The 16,863-nt window shown below is 39.7% G+C and overlaps 1 protein-coding gene across 5 annotated transcripts in view; it reads left to right on the top strand.

The window, feature by feature from the left end:
• The window catches only part of LOC126757908 (homeobox protein prospero-like), a 272,254-nt gene that overhangs the window by 94,075 nt on the left and 161,316 nt on the right, over positions 1-16,863 (top strand). For all 5 annotated transcript variants that reach the window (XM_050471831.1, XM_050471830.1, XM_050471832.1 and 2 more), the window contains one exon: positions 7,442-7,622. The gene's annotated coding sequence lies outside the window, so the exon portion shown is untranslated. The remainder of the gene's footprint in view (positions 1-7,441; positions 7,623-16,863) is intronic.

Below are 16,863 nucleotides of genomic sequence, written 5' to 3'. Positions count from 1 at the left end.
ATAACGTCTTGCCAGAAGCAGTCGTTACTGCTCTGGACGGTCTTAGGGTTGAATCAAACCTCAAACACCACATTCAGTACTACAGAGTGATTGAAAAGGAATGGGGCAACGCACGCGCTCGACGCAATGTGAGTTGGAGAACCCCACCCTCTTCTACGTCGTTAACGACCTTCTTAAAAAACTTAAGGATCGTGGCTGCCGGGTGATTGTCTATGCAGACGATGTAGCATTGATGGTGAAAGGAAATTTCCTGAATACCGTGTACGAGTTGACGCATGGGTACCCCAGCGTCGTAAAAATTTGGGCGGTCGGAAGTGGTCTCGCTATCAACGCAAGTAAAATCGAGATGGTTTTATTCACTAGAAGATATAAGATCCCGGTGGCACCGCTGCCGCAAATGGAAGACATTCGTCTGCAACCGGCGAATACTGTGAAATATCTAGGGCTCAACCTCGATAGGAAGCTTTCATGGACGAGAGAGCAAAAACAAGGCGTCGATTATCTCATACTGTTGTAGGGGATCCATTGGCAAAAGAAGGGGTGTCCGCTGGTCCGGAGTGCAGCCTGCTTCAGAGAAGTGACCATTCACTCAGATAGCAGAGCGGCGACACTAGAATTGAGCTCATTTACAGTGCGTTCTGAGTTCGTGGGGGAATGTCTAACTCGCTATCAATAGCATCGATTGTCTTTGTGAGACTGCCATGGGTGCCGCGCCATAGCAGAATCGCAGGAAATTGTAAAGCTGTTGAGCTAGCAAGGAATGCGATTCCTAGAACCGCTATTAGTAGAATGGGAAGGAGTCTGTGCTACTGACAGCTGTCAAATCGTAAGAGAAAATACTAGGAGTCAGTCAGTCGGTTGAGCTGATTGCCCTGTACCCATATACATACATACATATTCAATTTATACTGGTATATGTTCTTCCTTTAAAGATTTAGGCAGTCTCCACGTAGCAATGCGTTGGGTATAAAAATTGTAAAGAGCTTTCTGGAAAGACAAAATTGTGTGAAATAAAATCAACCAATAATAATGATATACGTGGCAGCTGTACAAATATTGAAAGAGGGGGGGAGGACGCATACAAATGGCAGCACATATATACTCGCACATATATACATATAACATATAACCATGTGCTCGTGGCGCAAAGTCTTGCTTGATTTCCGTTTTGTTTGGTTTAAATTTGCGCTCATGTATCAAAGTGGCAAGCCCTTTTGTACTCGCAACAAATAGGGGTGGTGAGCAAATATCACCACTGAAGATATCAACAAGGACGTTTTTCGTTTGATTATGTAATATGCATTATTTGTATTATCTATTGTTTGCATTAAATATTCATGTTTCTTCGTTGGTGTATAACTGAATAAGTATACTATATTTTCTTTTGTTGAATGTTCAACATAATGCCGTATGAGCACTTTACTTTTTATTTAATTTTTGTATATCAAGAAGAATGAGATAATGCTTCCCCTTTTTGATATAAGAACACATAGAAACCTACGTGTGTCTTCGAAAAATTCACCTCGGCGGGTTTAAAGCTGGAAGAGTGGATTTTGATATATTATCAGATAACTACCGGATGAAAATTTCGAAGAAAACTGTTAACATAACCTTGATGTTTTACCTTTTTTTTGTATTTTTTTCGGCTCTGACTCACCTTTGCCACGATATTCGGTTGATTGATAGCCTGCTTCCGGGTCGTAAGCATATAGTAGATCCAAGATTCATCGCTGGTTATAATGTTTTTCGTGACACACAGGAAGTCATAAAGCATAGCTTCACAGACGTTAATGCGTCGCTGTTTTTCGGTATCAGGAGCTTAGTGAAATGGTTGGACTGAGTTGACCACCATATTTACTCCTACATCACTTAATCAACTCTCGGTATCCATCTCATCACGTGCGTGTTGTGGTCGAATGTAACTATACGTAAGGAGCTTGAAATTCCGTCCAACAGTTCCCTTATACCGAAATGCTGAGCGCTCTCAGAGAGCAGGAGTGCAAGTCCAGTAGAAAATCGTTCGGCTGTCTATTGTGATTGCAGCTTCTTGACGTCGAACCTTCCTTGTATTTGCTGACGTGCGTTTTTCGCTACTCAGAAGCGGGTGGGTATCTCGGCTGCGACAAATAGTGGTCTGAGCCAACGCTAGGACCTCGGAGCGTACGGACGTTTAAACTACTGGAGACGTGTCTTCCGTCTTTCACAACGTGATCGATCTGATTGGTGGTTTTTCGATCCGGAGACAGTCAGGTAGCTTGGGGGTGGCCTCAGCCCATTTGGGATGTTTCATCATGGAGGCTGAATTTACCGGTCGTTGTGTCAGTCATACCTTCCTTGCCCACCGTAGCGTTTAAGTCGCCAATTACGATTTTTACATCGTGGCGGAGGCACTTTCATAGATGCGCTCCTAGCGCTCATAGAAGGCGTCTTTGGTCACATAGTCCTTCTCTTCCTTCGGGGCGGGGGCGAAAATTAGCGATGTGTTGCAGAACTTCTCTTTTAAGCGCATTATGGTTAGGTGTTCATTCACCACGGTGAATGCCAATATTCGGCGACAGCGTCTCTTTCCCCCCACGAATTCCACACCGAATTTTCGTTACTTTATGTGGCCACTGTAGTAAATGCCACAAGGATCTACTTGTTTCAGTTCTTGTCCAGTTCATCACACTTCCTAGACGGTTGTGATGTCAGCCTTTACTCTTACGAGGAAGAGACTCAGGTGCATGCCCTGAAATCGTAATCCTTTATACGTTTACAGTGGTCGTCATCAAAAGGCGGTTTCTCATCTGAAACTGTTCTGTCCTTTTCATTGGGGTGTTTTTCTACGAGGCGGGTCTCAGACCCAGGACACAACACTGGAGATGAATGTTTTTTGGTTAATTCTGTGTATGCTTTGTCTGCTTGACCCATATGTAAAATAATCGTTTCTGGTCACTCCCAAGTGAATGGCGCTCAGAGAACTTTCCTCACTTGCATGAAGAAGTGTAGAAGGCTCCACCCTCCACCGAGACATACATACATATCTGATAATAGACTGAAATAAACAGATTTTATTACAAGGACTTGATTTGAGTCGATCAGTTTATATGGCAGCTATATGCTATAGTGGTCCGATATCAACCGTTCCGACGAATGAGTAGCTTCTTGGAGAGAAAAAGACGTCTTCAAAATTTCAGAGCAAGATCTCAAAACGGAGGCACTAGTGCGCATACTTATATACAGACAGGAAGCTGGATATGGATAAATAGACTCAGCTCATCATGATGATCTGTCACACATACATATATACTTACTTTAAAGGGCTCCGCCATTCCCTTGCGGGTGTTACAAGCTTCGTATATTCTGCCCAGGATGGAAAAACTATTCAATTATAATAAGAGAGTACAACGACTACACTCCAGTGCAAAATATTGCAATAGTGTGTTAAAGAAATAATTACTTTCTCTGTGTGGGGTACATTAAAGACTTAATCCAATTTAATAACTGTTGAATTTACATGTGTTATAATGCATGATATTCTCGTAAAACCATGATTAGTTGGTGCAACACGAGCATATAATCAACTAGTAGTCAGCAGCCAAGTGAATAATCGTTTTTTAATTGGCCTCATTTGAAAGAGTGGACCCGCCAAATCTTATCCTCTCAGTCTCATAATAAGAGTTTAGCAATAATAATGGCAAACACACAAGGCGTTTATGTGTAATTGAGTCCATATTTTAACGCCATTAACATATCTTTTAGATATGTAGTATTTTAACTTGATCTCCACATGTCGCTATAAAGATGTAACACCTTGCTGGAGTTGCTTGGTAGATAACTAGTTTTTTTCAGTTGAAAGCATTTAAATATGAATTAATGTTTTCTTCAGAGAAATTGCGTAGTTAATTATTTTTAAATATATTTGTTTCTTTTATTATTTTTTTTATTGTATTTTTGCTCTTCGCTCCACTGTGTCTTCAGCCTTAATCAAAAGGATTAACATCGGCTATCGAGCGTTAAACTGCACACAAGTTATGTCCGAGTTAATGCAATTTGGCAATTTCATTAAATTGTGCATACACGACTTTACATACATACGTACATACACATATTTCGAAAATAATCATTTACTGCATGTTGTCGAATAATCACATCTGTAATTATATACAGTGGCGGTGAATATTTCAAGCAGTCTGAAATTTGGTCTCAAATTTTCGGAAGAATTATGATCTAAAGATATTAATAACTAAGTAATTGGTAAAATATTGAAGTATCAGCAACAACAAATTATAATTTTATGTAGAAATTTAAAGAAAAAAATAATTTCTTCAGAAAATTTTTTTATGTAAAACTCATAGATATGTATGTATATATATATGTATATACCATAGATAAATGGGATGTGAAGTCCTTCTAAATTTGTTTAAATTGCATTTTAATTGTTGAAATTATCAGCACGAAGCTTTACGAAACCTTACTAGTCTTCCATAGGTAGATTACCAGGCAGTTTGTTCTTCACTTTTGCAGTGTAATTAAGTAGCTATGTCTGCCATGTCATTCCAAAGTCTCATTTGTGATCTTTAATTTAAGGATTTCGCTTCAATTTGTAAAAGGTTTGATAATTTTAACTTTAATACATACCAGGATCAAAGCTCGTAAGGATATACCAAAAACGTTCGAAGCAAGGAAAAGCGGGTTCTATTGGTCGAGATCAAGTGTTAGGTACGTAGGTAACTTACTGAAACTTAATAAATAGCAGCATTTTGGTTTCTTTGAGTTTACCCTTGAAAAGACCTAGCTTGGAGCCTGTCATACGTCAGAAATGTCCAAAAAGAAATACTAAGAACGATCTAAATAATATTATATTAACCTTTGTTGGTAATAATCGATAGCTTGGATTTGTGTTATGTATTCGGAGAGTTTTAGGCCAACGAAGGGCTAGTATAACCCATGAAATGGACTTAAAGAAGTGGAAACTATATACCTTGACTGTATTCGTCCGAATGGCTTAAAGCAACACTCGCTTGTAAATGGTGATCCATTTCGATATTTCTATTTTTTACAGAAAAACTACAGAAACTTCAAATTTAATGGGCAATGTTTATTATCATTCGAAAGAACACTCTTTCGCATTTATTTTTTGAAGATTATTTCTTTCAAATGTTGATAGCGGCTACGTCTCAGATAGTCCATTTGTTGAGTCCAATTTTCGATGACTCGTTCGAGCATTTCGACTGGTAACTGGCGAATGACACGCGTGATGTTTTGCTCCAAGGTCTGAATCGAAGTGGGATTGTCCGCATAGACTTTAGACTTTACATATCCCTACAGGAAAAAGTCTAACGGTGTGATATCACACGATGTTGGAGGTCAATCGACCGACCCAAAACGTAAAATTATCTGCTCACCGAAGTGTGCTAACAATAAATCCAATGACTGATGCAATGTGTGGGAAGTGACGCCGTCTTGTTGAAACTAAATGTCGCCGAGATCACGAGCTTCAATTCCAGACATCAAGTAGTCGGTTATCATGACGTCGGTTATCAGTCACCCTTGACTCGTTCTCACCTGCATCATTTTTAAAAAGATATGAATCGATGATTCCACCGACCCACAAACCACACCAAACCGGATCATTCTAGGTAAAATGGTAGCTCTTGAATCTGAAAAATAATTGGCTCGAAAATTTCGGATCTTCTTAGAGCGAAACGATGTCGCTTGGTAAGGTCGCGCGGCTTCAGTTCTAAGCTATTGAAAAACGAATATCTACTTGGATCACCCACTAGTTTCGACAAAACATTTTTAATTGTCGCTGTTTTTATTCAAGGCAGGATATTCAAATTATGATTTCCCATTGATCCTCAACTAGGCAAGTAGTACTACTCCAAACTAAATACGGCATTGAAAAATTGAGCCAGTTTATTAAAACTTAAGTTCAAATGTGTTATATGGAGCTAACAAACTTTTGATGTATGTTTTCCACTTTACCATGATTACAACATTTTAATGAATGGCTAACCCAATTAGACCGAAATTGCACCTTCTGTACTATCCAAGAGTCGTGCAAAAAGTCGTGTTAACCAAGTTAGTTTAAGGAAGTTGTTTCCCGAAAAATGATAGCCACATATCATCTTTATTATTACTCCATCTTAAATAGGGTTAACTTAGCGCTCGAGATCCGTCCACGCCGTAGAAAAATCGGAAAACTCTAACGCTGTAGATCGCATTACATTTCTTTACATTTCTCTTATATTGTTTTCAGCTGGATAACTCTGATGTTGCTTTCACAAAGATTTTTTGTTTTTGCAAGTGAGAACATAGCCAGTAAGAGGTGAATCGGATATGATAGCTAGTTTGTGGTTCAGAGCATCTGTTCAAACTCTTATAAAAACTATTTCTAATACGCTGAAAAGGGTTTGTCAACCAGAATGAAACATCGGGGACCTTATAAAGAATACATATTGTATAATATAATTAAACAACGTGTCAATCTGAATCGATTTAACTTTGACCGTTTGTCTATGCCCGCACTAGTCCTCAGTTTTTGAGATATCAATGTGAAATTTTTTGTATGTTTTTTTCTCGCAAAGAAAGTGCTCATTTGTTGGAACCGCCGATATCGGAACATTATAAAATATGGTCGCCATGCAAAGTGTCCGTGTAAAATCAAGTCTTGATATGAAGAACTTTTTTATGTATTGGGGTATCTACATGAAATTTTGGCATAAGTTATTATCAAAGGTAATGTTAAATTAACTGAAGAAATTTTTTAGATCGGATCATTATGTCATATAGCTGTCATACAAACTGAACGATCAATATTAAGTTCTTGTATGGAAAACTTTTTTGTTGGTAGGGTTATCTTCATGAAATTTGGCATAGATTTTCATGCAAAGTAATGCTAAATTATCTGAAGAAGTTTTTTAGATCGAACAACTATAGCATATAGCTGCCATACAAACTGTCCGCTCAAAATCAAATCCTGATATGGAAAACTATTTTATTTGTTGCGGTATCTTGATGAAATTTGGCATAGATCATTATCCAAGCCTTCGGTGCAATCTCTGAAAAAATTGTTCAGATCGAACAACTATAGCATATAGCTGCCATACAAACTGAACTATCAAAATAAAGTTTTTGTATGGAAACTCCTTTAAATTGTGCAGGTTATTATAACTAAAAATCTGTGTCTCATATATATAGTTTTTTATATTGCATAACTGAACATAGTTGCCACCTATTTCAGCGAAACTATTAATATTGAAATAAATTAGGTATTTTCTTTCCCAGCAGTGTACAAATAGCGTCTGCAGGCAGTATAAATACCAATAAATATATATGTTTATAACAGCATGTACATATACGTACATATGTATGTGTGTATGTATGTATATGTGTATAACTTCATTTGTCACTGAGCGTTTCACTAACTACATGCATGGCTCTTATTACCTTTTTGCAGCCATCAACATTAATTTGTGCATAATTTCATACGCATTTCTGCGCTAATTACCACGACAAGCGAATCGCCATTCGGATTTCGGACGGACAGACAGCCAATAGTGAGCAGGAGCAGCAGCAGCAGCAGCAAACGAGCAAAGGACAACGGTAGTCAGAGCCAATAACCACCCAACATAATAAAGGTAAATTATCTATGTTAAGTCTACATACACACTCACCTCGGCTTACGTTATTACCATGTGTATGTATGTGTGTGTGTGTGGGCAAATGTACAAGCATAATATGCAATTATATTGTCTGAATGCAACATTATAGACAGCCACTAAACTCCGTGCGCACTTCGCCTTCAACTTCAACTTCACCTTCAGCGACGCAGCGCAGCGCAAGTGTGTGTATGTCTGTCTCTGAGCGCATATACATATATTCATTAAAGTCGCTTCATAAACGCATTTATTTGCCGGTGCAAAAGCATTGTTCTCATTGTTACCTGTTAATATGAATTGTGATAGCGGTTTAATTGTATGTGCCTCTGTGTACCTGTGTGTGTGTGTTGGTGCGACTGCCTGTGTTCATTGGCGCCGAAAGCTCGCGCAGCTGTCAGTGCGATTTTCATATCTTTTGTTTACATACCATAAAATGATAATCACCAACGGCGGCAACAACAACAACAACAATACTAATAAGAACAACAACAACAACACTAATACGCACAACAAAATCAGCGATTATGGTAGCATTTGCGCAAAGGACGAGCGATTCCATCGACCAGCCGATCAAGCATTTACCCATCCACCCTCGTCAACGTCACCAACGCCATGGCCATCGCCATCGTCGCTAAAACTTCATCGCCAGCACCAACAACAACAACGACAGCTCCGTGGAACCGCTGTCCATTTCAGTAGGCGAATTACTGTTTTGAAGGTGGCAGCGTCTATGTATGTGACCATGCAGAGTTGCATAGTCGCACTCGCTCGCATTGTTAGTGTTATCTGATTGTTGTTGGCTCTGCTATTTTATGCATAAGCAAGTAAAAGTGGCAATTGCAAGTGAGCACGTTGTGCAAATTTTAATTTCTCATATTTACATAAACACAATCGGAAGCTTGTGGCATGTAGGTGTTGCACGGTGTGTATGACATATGTGTGTGTGTGTGGTGTTGGTGGTTCTTTTTTGTGCAAGTGAGTGCTTAAGAATTCATGCCATTTAAGGTAGCAATGCAAACAAATGACAGCGACAACAAAAACCACCACAACAACAGCAACATTTGTTCAGTGGAGTCATCGTCACTCATCTGTCGCTTCATGCGCGCAGCTTTGCATGCGAAAACTACGCGAAATGCTTAACATACACATGATATACACAAACACCTGTACATATGTACATATTGAGGTATGCATATGCCGCATATATGTATGTATGTATGTAAGTAATGACATTAGGGCGGTTCCACTCATATAAATGAGGTGTTACCCAGCTCTCAACAGTGTTATTATTATAATGCAATGAATCATTGCCTTCTTCTTCTTTTTTATTGGTGTAGACACCACTTACCCGGTTATACCAGCGCGCCAGTCGTTCTTCCTTTTCGCTGTTTGGTGACAATTGGAGATTCCAAGTGTTCTCCAACCGGTCTTTCCAACGAAGTCGAGGTCTTACTCCTCCTCTGCTTCCACCGGCGTGTACCGAATTGAAAACCTTCAAAGCTGGAGTGTTTTCATCCATACGCACGACATGACCTAGCCAGCGTAGTCGCTGGACTATGTCAATGGCGTCGTATATCTCGTACAGCTCATCGTTCCATCGAATGCGATATACGCCGTTGCCAATGCGCAAAGGACCATAAATCTTCCTCAGATTCTTTCTCTCGAAAACGTCGACTCATCAAATGTTGTCATCGTCCTTGTCTCTGGACCATATAGCAGGACGGGTATGACGAGGCACTTGTAGAATTTGGTCTTTGTTCGTCGGGAGAAGAATTTACCTCTCTATTACCTACTTAGTTCGAATAACCACCTGTTGGCAAGAGTTATTCTGCGTTGAATTTCGAGGCTGACATTGTTGTTGCTGTTAATGCTGGTTCCAAGAGAGAAAAAATTATATACGAAGCTAAAGTTATAACTGTCAGCAGTGACATGGGCGCCAAGTCGCGAGTGCTACGACTTCTCCTTTACTACCATACTCACATGATTCCGTTTCTTATCCAGTTGTTGAGGCCAATGATATCAATATCAGATCTGCAGCTCGAATTATTTTCTCCAGAAGTAGATTAAAGAAGTCGCTCTATAGAGAGTCGCCTTGTCTGAAACCTCGTTTGATATCGAACGGCTCGGAGAGGTCCTTCCCGATCCTGACGGAGCTTTTGGTATTGCTTAACGTCAGTTTACACAGCCGTATTAATTTTGCGGTGGTATCAGCGGCATAAAAGCAGCTCCTTTGCATGCTGTCAAAACCATCCTCTTTTCATGGGTTTTTTATTATAGTGAATATCTGGTCAGTTGTTGATTTTTGTGGTCCGAAGCCACATTGATAAGTTCCAATCAGTTTGTTAACGATGGTCTTTAATATTTGACACAGTACACTCGATAGATCCTTAAACCACATGATCCACTATCTGCCAGATATCGTGATCTCCAGATCTTAATATTTAATTCGCTCGTTGAGTTTTTAGTGAGTGTCGAACTTTCGACAAGCAACATGACGTTTTTTAAGACGGGTTTTTTTCAGTGAGGGAATACTTCTTTCGAAGTTCGTCTTTTTGACAGTTGCTACTTCATTTATACTCAGTTTGGTTCGCTATTTCATAATGAGCAGATTTATTCCGGAATAACGTTTGCAAACCGTTACTTATTATTTTAATGCACTTATAATGGTTCAGTGCACGCGACGCATAGCGCTTAAGACTAGTATTCGGTTGATATAATCGTCCAACAGAGTCGATAATTTGAGCAACCATGGATCGGTTTCGAATCAAGTTTATTCTACGCATTCTCAGAGATGCTGTACAGTGCGCTCCGCAAACGCTTTTGCTGCTGTGGAGCAGTGTATCGAAGAAGAGCCAAAGAAGTCCATGCATCACTTTATGAAAGACCTTTAAAGTGTTATTTGGTTTGTTGGCTTACAAAATCCAGCCCGTGCAAGAATTGAAGCTAAACTACCATCAAGCCTGTCGCTCCTTCGGTGGATGGGGCCAAAACGCCATGGCCACCGTTCCCGATTTTGACAAGAATTTTTTTTTCATCGATTAAGCAACCTTTTTTGGTTGAATTCGTACTTTAATCAGCAAAATTTTGGCATTTGAAGTGATGAAAATCTGCAATCTATTGTTTGGGATGTAATCAAAAAGTTACGGCGTGTGTAGAGGGAATCATTGGTCCATACAACACAAGAAATGAAGTCGGCCATAATGTTACATACAATTTGGAACGCTGAGATTATGACTTTGATGTCGATGAACTTTGGTTCCAAAAGAATGGCGCTACATGCCATACAACCAACGTAGGAAAATTTTGGTAAGCGCATTATCTCATGTCATGGGCCTGCGGCGTGTCCTCAATACCGTTGATCTATTTTTATGGGGTTATGCGAAAACGTTTGTCTATTCAGGTAAGCTTTAGACGATTGACACCTTGGAAAATATTCGGCGCGTTATTGATGACATATGGCCCCAATTGCTGCATAAAATGGTCGAAAGTGGGCTTCTCGGCAGAAATTCGCTCCACTCAACGACCGCGCCGCTGGGGTCATTTGCCCGAAACATTTCTAAAAAACACTTTTATATAAGCTCCTAAATATTTTCCACATTTCACAGCAAAATCAAAGATATTCCTTTGTTGATTCTCTAGCTGCCTCGTTAATTTCAATACAGTCGTGTTGTGATAACTGCCATAACGCCATTTCTCATAGAAATTAGCGGAAGTTGGACAGGTCTGGAACAAGCAATTCTGCTACAGAAGCTATTAATGCCCATCAGACTGTCCGTAAAATGTCTATGAATACACTTCTTACTTTTTTATTGAACTTAATTATGGAAGACAGAAAAGATCCTAGTTGGAAACAGATGACTTTTTTCTGAAATTGTTCTGAACCCTATTTTAAGGAATGTTGATGGGTTGACAGTACTGAGACTGATAAAAATCTTCGTTCTTCTCTTTCCTTACGTAGATTCATCTTTTTTAGGAACGGCTCGGTGCGCATATTGCGTAGTAGTTTTGGGATAATATTTGCTGTTTGAAAAATTTTGGAAATTTTAGTCAACTCTTCTAACTCTATATTCGCGAAGTAATCTCTCAGTATACATATAAGATATCGAACTGAAGTTTTCCAAACGCTTCTTTTTCCTCAAGAAGCTGCTTATTTTATCGAAACCGCTGATGTCAGACCACTATAACATATAGCTGCCATACAAACTGAACGATCGGAAACAAGTGCTTATATGGAGAGCTTTTTGCCGAGATATCTTCGTAAAATTTGGCTTGATTTGTTTCCTAAAGCAATGGTACAATCTATGAAGAAATTTTTTTCAGATCGGATTACTAAAACACGCAACTAAAGGATCGAAAGTTTACACACCCATTGCTGAACATCCGAATACATCGGATCTTCTTGAAACTTTTCCGCAATGTCGCTTGGGAAGGTCGAGCGGCTTCAGTTCCTGCACAAGCTGTATTTTGTACGCTTGCAATTAAAGATCTCGACGTGCAATGCGCCAAGTCGTTCCACTTGTATACATCAGTCCGAGTTGCTGCGAACTGTGCCGAATCGACTCTCCACGGTCTTCGTGTAGGCACTCAGCTACGGCTGCTATTTATATTGGGTGATTGTGTTACGAATAGTACGATCAGTAGGCCGATTATGCTGACCATAAGTTGAGCGTAGCGCGCGAAACACATTCTTTACAGAACGTAAATTTTCGTAACAAAGTTGAACGATCTGTAAACGTTTCTCAGCCGAAAGTATTTTCATGATGAACTACCAAACAATACTGAACAAAAATAGCATGACAGTCTTACACGACTCACACGTGATCTGTCAAAAAAAGGCTATTGAAAAAAGGACCTTTACTTGGATCACCCGTTACAATGCTTGGTGAAAGGAAGAAATTTTTTGTAAAATTCGCTTCATTATTTTTCAGTGCTGCCATGTCTCCGTGTTATTATGCTAGTATATGTAATATATAACAGTTGCTTGTTCGATTCGCCATTTGCAACATTTTGGCGATCGGAAGCCAGTTAAACCGAATAACAAAAGCAAATTTTTTGTTTTGAATATTTCTATATCCGGAATGACAAAATAATTAAACGAAAATGAAAAAATATGCAAATGTGTCCATCACATTATCAACTGACATACAAACCCAGATAATTAGAAAGTTTGCTCTATGCAGCGTGGCAGCATGGCCACCGCAGCTTGCAATTTGTTACAGATTTGATTTCATTAAACGCAATAGACAGACACACAAACAGGTGGAACGCTCGTGGAAAAAAGGTCAAACCGCAAATTTTCGGTATAACCACTAATTAAGTAAGATTTAGTCGCAGCAGCGGAGTATGTGTGGCATGTGCGCTTTGCCAAGGGTTAAAGTGCATTTGCGCTCCGATGCGAACATTTTGACGTTCAATTAATTTCGTTTCATGCCATTTTAATTGTATTGCCGCCATTTGTTTTCGTTGCCTCGCTTTATGCTCGCTTATGACTGCAGCGTTATTATTACTACGCTCGCGCTTTTTATTGTTGTTGTTGTGGTGTGTGTGGTTGTTGCCCACTCACCTCGCTTTTGTTTTATATGTCAGTGGAGATAATTGTTATTAAGCGCATTTGCACCATTAACTCACACATATTTGCAACAATAACATTGGCTGTTCATAAATAAGTGTGGCAACGCTGTGTGGCGGGGCTGCCTTTCACCCTTTCTTTGTTGCGGGCAAAGTGCATATGTTTGTTTGTGTGTGTATGTGTGGTTTCATGTCGGTTTAGGTGTGTGTATATATATAAGTATGTGTGTGTGTGGCACTTAGCCTGCCTTTAACAGCAGCAATCGACCCAGCCCACTTTTCGCACGCTGCAAATGAAATAATTAATTATTGGATGAAAAATGCTGGCATTTTATTTATTTTGTTTTTGCATTTTTATATGTTTCCTTTTTTGCTTAAATAAGTTACATGTATGTATGTAATGTATGAAAGTTTCTAAAATGCGGTGAATGTGGTGGCAATGCGGTTAGTGGTGTAGTTGGTCAATGGGCTGTCAGCGGTGGGTCGGTGCTTGTAACACAACGCGTGTCGCTTCTATTGATTGCACTTGTCTCTGCTTACATACATACATACATACATGTAAAGGGTGATCCATTTCAAGATTCCCTTTTTTCTTATAAAAGAAACACAGAAATTTCAAATTTAATGTGGAATGTTTATTATCATTCAAAAGCACATTCTTCGGCATTAATTTGCGAAGATTATCTCTTTCAAGTGTTGGCCGCGGCTACGTCTCGATGGTTCATCCGTTGAGTCCAATGAGCATTTCGATGACTCGTTCGACTATTCCGATTGGTAACTGGTGAATGACACGCGCGATGTTTTGCTCCAAGGCCTGAACCGAAGCGAGAGACTTTAGACTTTACATATTCCCCATAGGAAAAACTCACACTCACTCACTGATATCACACGATCTGGGTGGACAATCGACCGTCTCAAAACGTGAAATTATCTGCTCAACGGCGGGTTCTCTCAATAAATCCATTGATTGGTGCGGTGAGTGGAAAGTGGTCCTATCTTGTTGAAACCAAATGTCGCGGAGATCGCGAGCTTCAAACCCAGGCATCAAATATTCGGTTATCGTGATGCGATAACGGTCGCCATTGCCGGTTACATTCTCACCGCTATCATTTTTCAAGAAATATGGACAATGATTCCACTGCCCCACAAACCACACCAAACTGTTGTTTTTTTTTAAGAGATGACAGCTCTTGAATTTCTTCAGGTTGATCTTCGTCCCAAATGTGGCAATTTTGCTTGTTTACTACATACCCAATGAGCCAAAAATGGGCCTCATCGCTGAACAAGATTTGGCTCGAAAACGTCGGATCTTCCTGGAACTTTTCAAGCGCCCACAGAGAGAAACGATATATCTGAATGATGATGATGAAGAAGGGACTTCAGTTCTTGCATAAGATGGATTTTGTACGCTTTCAATTGAAGATCTCGACATAAAATGAGCCAAGTCGTTCCATGTGTCAGTCCGAGTTGCTGGTTCCGAACGGCGTGGAATCGACTCTCCACGGTCCTTGTGTACACTCTTAGCTACGGCTGCTAATTTTTTCTTCACTGCGTGCTGGACGTGGTCTATTCGGTAAAATATTATCCAATAATGAATGCTAGGTCTCTAGATTGGTCATGGTGTTGCGAAGAGCACGTTCAGTAGATCGCTCATGTTGACTATAAGTTGAGTGAAGCGCGCGAAACACATTCTTTAAAGAACGTGAATTTTTGGTAATAAAGTTGAACGATTTGTAAACGCGAAACAATACTGAACAAAACTTACATGACATCTTGAGATGACTCACGCGTGATCTGTCAAAAAATGTCTATAGAAAAGAGTACCTCTACTTGGATCACCCGTTATGTGTGTTGACATACTATACATGCAACTCTGTGAAATATTTATGTTCATTTGCTTCCGAACGTATGTTGCTTCTCATATACCCCATATACTCGTAATACGCATACATTCACACATTCATACATATATCTACATGGCTATGTACATACATACGTACACCTCTCTGTATGTTTGCTTGTATGTGTCACTTAATTAGTTTATAAGCATTTTATGTTTGCTGCGGCTTAAATTGTTTTTTGTTTTAAATTTCACATTATTGTTGGCAACACTGTTCTCTCCCTTCATGGCCTGCTGCCGGCTTCATTGGCCTCGGTCTGCGGTCTAACCCAGCCGCCGCTTTGATGATAATTGAATTCGCTATAAACGGCAAACTCGTTATATTATATATTTTATTTCGTAAAATTAATGAACCAATTACATAAACTAAATATTGTAATATGCTTTCGGTGGCACGGTCGTGCATTTGTCACTGGACTGACTTTAAGCCAAGATAAATTAGCGCAAATTATGGCAGCTGCTCTGCACAATATAAAATTAAATTAGGTTTTTTTCGTGTCCATGTAGTTGGTGTTGCTATGTCATTTGCAAGTGTCTGTTGTCACCAACTCATCATCATTAATAAAAAGTCTAAAGTCGAAATATAAAAGATGTTCGGAACCCCATGTGCTTATAACTGCTCTGAGAGGTGTGGTATTTAGGGAGATCAGTACATGCGCTGTTGCAAAAGCCTTCTGGCCCAAGATCGACCGCAAGAGATCTAGTGGTCTCTTTGCCCTCAGTAAGGCTAGCCTGGCCCTAGTTGTGCGGTTTTTAACATGCCGTTGCCCTGTTGCGTCCGTGCTGAAAGGTTGGGAATCTTACCAGACGCCATCTTCAAAAGCTGAATGGAGGTAGATGAGGTGGATACAACTCAACACTTCCTTTTTGACTGTCACGCGCTTGGGAGGTGAAGACTTAAACACTTCGAAGCGCATACCTTCACTCATTCCATCGAAACTTTATAAGTTCGAACACAGAGTATTTTCTTTTCTATGGCTTCTCAAAGAACTACATATAGGAGTCCAGATGCGATATTTTATCAGCCAACTAAGCTAACCTAGTGAGATCTGTGATCAAGAGAAACATAAAATAAGAAAGGCTGAAGATCAAATTGAGATGATGAGACATCCTCTGGCTACTTGAGTTCGTCCGGCTTACAAGCGAACGCAAATTAAGCTGCCGCAGATTTGTCAGAGCTCCACATGCCAATTCACTTTTTTCTTCCATCATCTCGAGCTCGCCTGACTCGCCAACTTATGTTGCACACTTTTCAGAGCTCCACATTTCGGAATGGAAGTCATTGGAAGGATGTCGTAAAAACTGTTACACAAAGATTTCAATGCCTTATCGGAATGTGCAAGTTCCAATAGAATGTACGCTGAATGCAGATGATCAAATTCGTACGGCATGACCTTGGGAGCCGAGCAAGAACTTAATATGCTGTAGTAAACTGTAGAGCACCAATGTCTTTAAGCACCTGGTAGGCTGGAGGGATCATAAAATTTTTCACAATCGACATCAGCTCTGAAGAAGCAAGAATCAGTAGCAGGAAAGTTACCTTGATCCCAACCGATGGATGTAACATCAAAGAGTAAAATTTAGTAGGTCTTAAGCTACACCACAATCGAGTAGTGTCTTTTCAGTTTAAGACTGTAGTTGAAGTGCTAACAGGTTGCTGTCTAATTGACAGGTATGCCAGCAGATCGGGAATATCATACAACGGTAATTTTAGCAGCTGTCAGGAGGTAGAATAAGAAGATATTTTAGAAA

The sequence above is a fragment of the Bactrocera neohumeralis genome, chromosome 5 (assembly GCF_024586455.1).
Source record: "Bactrocera neohumeralis isolate Rockhampton chromosome 5, APGP_CSIRO_Bneo_wtdbg2-racon-allhic-juicebox.fasta_v2, whole genome shotgun sequence".
NCBI lineage: Eukaryota > Metazoa > Arthropoda > Insecta > Diptera > Tephritidae > Bactrocera > Bactrocera neohumeralis.
Note: the sequence above shows the minus strand (reverse complement) of the source record. Positions and strands in the feature narration are given on the sequence as shown.